The 7,008-nt window shown below is 41.0% G+C and overlaps 1 long non-coding RNA gene across 1 annotated transcript; it reads right to left on the bottom strand.

Annotated features, from left to right (window-relative positions):
• Positions 1 to 4,861: 4,861 nt before the first annotated feature.
• LOC112846887 (uncharacterized) lies at positions 4,862 to 6,309 on the bottom strand. The gene is made up of 3 exons (XR_003220113.1): positions 5,839 to 6,309; positions 5,373 to 5,706; positions 4,862 to 5,155 (listed from the first exon to the last, which is right to left on the bottom strand). It is a non-coding gene; the product is annotated as an uncharacterized LOC112846887 (long non-coding RNA).
• Between the last annotated feature and the right edge of the window lie 699 nt (positions 6,310 to 7,008).

Consider the following 7,008-nt stretch of genomic DNA (forward strand, 5'->3'; position numbering starts at 1 on the left):
ATCAGGAGACTTATTCTGAGCTCCTCATCTCATCTTTACCGGCTAATCCCAGCCTTCCTAAGAAGGAAACTCATGTCAGCCGCATGTTTCCGTGCATGGCTTTCATTTATCCTTTCACAAGTCTAATTGGATGATTTACATGCTAAAAAGTCTTTGGATTAACTGAATTTGACTTTGGCAGTCAGAAGTAAAGCCACTACGCTACAAAAATAATCTGCAAAACTGCAAACAAGGAAAACGTCTTGATGCACGTAATCATCCAGGTAAGTAAATCTCCAGAAGTTGATTCTGTTCATCTGGACGTAGCGTTTTGTGGGAGAAATGTTTCGTCACTCATCCAAGTGACTTCTTGCAAACAAGGAAAAGTTTATAAATAAAATGTAAATTTTGTGTTTTTTATAAATATTTGGCTGTCAGAGTTTCTCTTTCATTTTCTGTCATTAAGAAAGCTTCATGTTATTGGCTTTTGTGATGTATTCAGTGTTTAAAGTCAGGTTGAAATACACCCAAACTGCTTCTGCACAGAGGAATTTTTGATGCTATTTGAAAGTAAGAAGAGTCTCATCTTACTCTCCCCTGCAGTACTGGGTGTTTTCACAATAAAAGTCCTCATGCTGGTGTTTGTAGCAGCTGTTGGCAGGGAACACTCACGGTAAAATGATCCTGGTGTGGAGAAACTCAGACATCACCTTTAATCTCCTTCAGTCTCTAATATCTGTGTGTGTCTGCGTGTGTGTTTGGTCAGTGGGTGAACAGTCAGGGACAAAATCTGTGGCTAACAGATCAAACAACCACACGAACAAACAACCTTTGACCCTCTGCTTCTAACTGATCAAAGGTCTATATATTCAATATATATATATAATATGAACATTTAAGTATTGCTGTCATCTGTTGTTAACGTCATCATCAGCTCCACTCTGGAATCGTGAGTGCTGAGTTTAAATCTCGTGATTATGGTATTACAAATGCCTGTCATGTTTTAAAAGGACATGTTCTTATTTTCTGTCATATATAATGTTACAGTGTGACATTAAACGTAGCCAAAGTTTCACATAATTAGGTAAATGTTTGCAAAAGTGATCCAATCGGCCCAAAACCCGAGACTTCTGACTGCTTTGAACACTCATTTTTCAACTTAAAAAAGAAAAAACAACAAGATAAGTTGTAGATGGATGGATAAAATAAAACTACAGGCACAACACACCAATCATGTACAGACAGTACATCCCTGGAGCACTACGTGCTGCCCCCTCAGCGGGCTTCCTGAAGTTGGCCAGTCAGAATAAAGGAGGCTTTTGTGGAAGAGTTGTTGTTTCAGACATATGATGAACTGAGGAGGGTCTACTAGGAGATAAATAAGGCTCAAAAAAGAGAAATAAAACTAGTGATCAGCTCTTCTACTCTCCCGGAGCACTCAAAGCTCTTTATATAACATGTTTCATTCACCCATTCATACAAGAGCTTTTTCTATGATTGAGTGCTTTCTAACATTCAGACTCTGACATCTGAGAGGTTAGTATCTTGCCCAAGGGTGTTATGCATGCAGACTGGAGCAGCCAGGGATCACAACTCCAACCTTCTGATTAGTGGATGACCTGCTCTGCCTCCTTAGCTACACCCTTGTTGGCAAGCACAGCTGTGGGATGTTTCTGGACACTGGCTAGGCCACTCTGCGTGACCTTAATCTGCTTCTTCTTCATCCACTCCTTCGTTGCCTTGGTGTTATGTCTTGGGTCATTGTCATTCTGGAGGCCCGATTCATTTTCTTTCTTTAGAAGGTTCTCATGTAAGACTTTACGGAACATGTCCCCGTCAATTGTGGTGGAGTCGTCCTGTACCTTTAGCAGAAAAACAACCCTAAAACATAATGTTTCCACCTCTGTGTTTGACTGTGGGGATGGTGTTGTTTGGGTCATACCCAGCATTTTTCTTCATCTAAAGATGATTTCTGAGAGCTCCACCTTGATTTCACCACAGCACTTTCTGCCTTCTCTGAATCATGTAGATGTTCACTGGCAAGCTTAAGACGGCCTGTACATTTGACTTCTTCAGCAGGGGACCTTGCGGGGGTGGCAAGATTTCAATCCAATATGGCGTAGCGTGCTACCAACGGTATTTATTGGTGAGTGTGGTCCCAACTGTCTTCAGATTATTAACAGTAGTTTTGGGCTGATCCACCACCTTCTCATGATCATTCTCACCCCACGAGATGAGATCTTACATGGTGCTCCACACCGAGGACGACCAATCACAGTCACGGTCATTTTATGTTTCTTCCATTTCTAAACAGTCTGTTGGATCCAGAGTTCTGGCTTGGATGTAACGGATAAAATACTTATGTCACTTAATGATGTGCAAATCAGTTTATAGCTTAATGTAATGTGTTTTTTCGGGATTTTTGGGTCTTATTCTGTATTGCTCCATTAAAGGCACAGTGTGTAAAATATCACTGTGAATGGCACACGGCAGACTGGTCCACATTTGTATACTTTCAGCATACTTTATTCTTAAGTATGGTTACTGTTAGAAATACTCGGCGGCAGCTTCAAGCTGCCAGCCACACACCAACAACAACAACAACCAGACAGAGCGCTGCTTTTTATGCTGGCGAGGCGTGATTGCAGATGCCGTGTAGGTGTGCCCATCTCTTTTGCTGCTGTTAGCCAGCATTAGTAAACTATTTGTTGAAGTGAATGTAACACTGCTGGACTTGGACACTTGGTGAATAAACTCGCATACGATGTGAGAATGTAACCACGCTGCTTATCAGAGGGAAAGTGTGATTTTTAGGACACATTAGCTGGGATATTGTTAGCTTTTGTTGTTCTTTAGCTGGCTTGTTAATTGTCTGGAGACTGCAGGTCAGATGACAGGTGTCTGTCTCTTTCCACCACATTTTCACTTCTTTGTTGAAGGGGACTCCTCAGATTATAAAACATAGATCTGATGCTTCATATCTTGAGTCTGAAGATGCAGACATGAATTCAAATGGCACACAAACACCCACGAGTTCTCTTCTCTTCTGCCTTTGGGGGTTACATACTGAGGCTGGTCTCCACTCACATACAGATATGGCGATGTCTAACTCGGCCACTATTTTTAAGATGGGGCAACATGGTGGCTTCCACAAACCAGCGCCTGCTGCTATCTGTGTTTAATAAATTAATGCACTTTGAATTAAAAGTTTACGAGTGCAAGAATACTACACCTCACAATGATGTGTTTATGAATGTCTGTTACAGACAGCTAAATCCTTTATTTATCCTTTGTTTGATTTAGTCAGTCTGAATGAAAATTTTAAACAACTCATGTAAATATTTGGTTTATTAGAAAAATGTAATGCAGTTTGCTTTTTGGCCTAATATATCCTGTCCTGTCATGAATCATTTCCTTTTTCCCTGAGTTGCCACAAAATAAAATAAAGGATCGTTCAGCTGAAATAAAGTGGAACAACCCTTTAAAGGACAGCTTTGGTTTGTGCAAAAACACATTTTTTGGTCCCTCGCTCCAGCCGGACCCACTTCGTGTGAATTCACCCTTGATTCAAAGAGTAATGAGCATAAAAGCCACTTCCAAGAATTCCATCTTTCTTTCCCCATACACTTCTGAATTCTAAGAATGCAATCTATTGCTGTAATCTCGTTCCAGAAACAGCATCCATATACCAAGAATGTCATTGTTTATTCTAAATATTGCTGGTAAATATTTCTGTTTACACAAATACTAGAACGTATCTTTCCATCACAGCATGGCAAGGAACTACTTTAAAGGGAAACAAAGGGGTGAAAATATCCACAGCGCAGCCTGTGACTTATAAAGATGCAGAGTTTATTTCAGATATGGACCGTGCATTCGGGGGCGAAAACTTCCAAGTCAGCAAAGAGCTGTTGATTCAGAAAAACAGTCTGATTTCCGTAAGCCTTGGTAACAATAGTGTATTTTTGTTAGCATGGGTTAATGTGAGAAGATGTTATACTTGTATTTCCACCTGACAACCAGCTGCGTTCATCTTCTTTATTTTATTTTCTCTTTTTATATTAAAATGTGAGAGCAGAGCGTTAACGCTGGTGGATCCTGAGGGTGCTCGAGCTCCTGCTGCTGCAGATCTTCCACACAGACAGAGAGATACGAGTCTGTTTAAAGCTTCTTCAGTATCACTTTACACTCCCACACTGATGCATTTCTTCTCCCTGCAGGGACGCCCAGTGGCATTTATCTGGCTGGAAGGAAAACCCACTGAAACTGTGCAGGGCTGACCTCCAAAGTTGGAAGCTTGCCTGTGCATAGCAGCACATGTTATAACATGAAGACCAGGGCTGAACACAAAGCATTTGTAAAAGTCTGCTGAAACAATGCCAGCACCAAAAACTAAATACATAAACACTAAACAGGCCCGTCGGGGTTCACGGGCTCCATTTAAAGTTCAGCCAGTGTCTCATTTTTAAATTCACTTGTTTTTAGCTCATTCAAAGCTGCTTTAAAATGAAAGTCCATCAGTGGGACTCCTGCTTCAGGAAAAGAAAATATGAATATGAATACTCCCCCCTCCCCAAATTTAAAATACAGACACAAAACATAACTACAAACGACTCATGAGCAGCAAGATCCAAGAGAAAGACTAACTTAGCAAACTAAACACAAGCTAATCCCCAAATGCAACAAGAAAACCTAAAAGACAACAACGACATTATTATGTAGCTAAGTTTTTTTAAGTATTTATCTATGATTTAGGTTCCAAGTCTGTAAAACTTTAAATCACGCATAATGATCATTGTAAACCTGCAATTTTCTGCTATGTTGCTTCCTGCATCTGTGAAAGGGAAAATATTTTGCTCTAAACACTCCACAAATCAATCGTTTTTTATTCATAATTCATCACGTCTTTGCAAAACATGTCAGAAAGAAATCCTTCCACGTCTAACTCTGTTTTAATTCAGCGGATGATGTCCTCAGGATTTGGGTTAGTCGTGCTGTTTTTGCAGACTCCTCGTTCCTCCTCGGTATCAGAGGCTCGGAGACAGCTTCTCCCACAGAGCAGAGATAATGTTGATCGCAGATCAGCAGAGTCACTCATGAATCATGCTGACTGGGCTGGGCGGGCGCTTCGTGACTCAGGAGCGCAGTGGTCAAACGCACATGCATGACCGCTGGACTAAAACATAAGGAGACAGACAATTAGGGAATCTAACAAAAATTTTGATCCTAATCGTTCTTCTTTAGGAAACATCTGACAGAGAAACCTTTGAAAATGTGTTTAGAAATGATAAAAATAAAATCCCAGAGCAGACTGATTGCATTTATTGCTTTACTTGGAGAACCAGTGTTGGCTTTTTTGTCTGTTATATTTCTATAGCCTGTAGTTCAAATACCTCTAATATCTCTGACTGAAGTAGGCGGCACTCTTTTGGGTCGTTTCGTGTGAAAGAGCGATCACAGCCCGAAGCTAGAAAGCCAGAAGTCAACAACTACCATCTTGATGCCTGTTGTGTCTGACTGCGGTTTTAGGTTTCATTGAGCCATCTGAAACAAAGAAATCCCAGATAAGTTGAACTCTCCTGCAGACAGAAAATGCAATCAGACTGGAGCTTTGCAGCTTTCTGAAATAATCATTTAAAAGCAAACACTAATCACTTAGCTGGCTTTGATCTGCCTGACTAGGAGTCAATCTGCTGTCGGAGCAGAGCTGACAAACACTACACCAGCCTAGAAATGAGAAGATGAGTGTTTAAGGTCTTTGAGATGTTGAGTTTCAGTGATGAGAAGTTTTCTCTGGATTAATGGAATCTCGGAGAAGCTTATTCACAAAATTCCTGAATTCTTTTCAAAAACACGTACTTGAAACATCGCCCCATGTTATGTTTGAGACAATGTGGGCCATCCATTCTTTTCACTTATCCGGGTCACGGGGGGGCTGAAACCTATCCCAGTTGTCACAGGGCGAGGGGGGGGGGTACACCCTGGACAGGTCACGAGTCTATCATAGAGTTAACACAGAGAGACAGACAACCATTCACACTCACAATCACACCTGTGGACAATTCAGATTCACCAACTGACCTAACCCCACTAACAGCATGTCCTTGGGCTGTGGGAGGAAGCCAGAGTACCCAGAGAGAACCCACGCAAACACGAGGAGAACAACAAACTCCACACAGAAACGGCCAGATGGACGAGTTGCTGTCAGGTAAGAGTGCTTATCACAGCACCGCCTTATGATGTGAACCATGTCAACTAAGAGCTACTGCTAAAGAAGATTTAAAACACCAATAAATAAATAAATAAAAACAGTTAAATATAAATAACATAGCTACGGTGGCCCGAAAGTTCAAAACATCAGCATTTAAGTCACCATAACAAAGGGACAGAAAAATGAATCAAAAGACAATTCTCTTTAAATTAAACAACAAAGATCGTTTCAGCGTGCACAGGCACACATGATACAAACACCAAACAGCCTAAAACATAGAGATAAAAAATAGACATTAAAAAATAAAACTACAAACATAAGAAAAGCCTCATGTTGTCTTTTCTGAACTGTCAGGTCTTGCACCTCAAAACCACCTGAAAAAAAAAACCACATAAAGATGTGAATTTGGGGAAAAACTTTCTTAATATGTTTCTAATAAAAATCTGTAATTGCAGAGAAAAGCTGCTGATCACAGAGGGAAAAAACTGCTTCTAAAATAACTGAAGATCCCATTTAAAGCAGCGTTCTGGACGTTACTGACCTCTGACCTCGTGGTTCTCAGTAACGCTGCTGTTCTGTCTCGGTGTTTCTTCCCAGCACGGTGACGTGCCCGACCGTCCGGCCCTGCAACACTGTCAGGTTGAGATACGATCTGAGCGAGGAGACAAAAGATCTCGACAGCTGATGGTGATGCATTCCTGACGCCTGAAGGAGGTTCATGGATAATAACAACAAAGTCCTGCTGAGTGAACAACAGATCCTACTTCACCTTCAGCACCATTTAAAAAACAACTGATTTCGTCACACATGAGGAACTC

The sequence above is a fragment of the Oreochromis niloticus genome, linkage group LG1 (genome assembly GCF_001858045.2).
Source record: "Oreochromis niloticus isolate F11D_XX linkage group LG1, O_niloticus_UMD_NMBU, whole genome shotgun sequence".
Lineage (NCBI taxonomy): Eukaryota > Metazoa > Chordata > Actinopteri > Cichliformes > Cichlidae > Oreochromis > Oreochromis niloticus.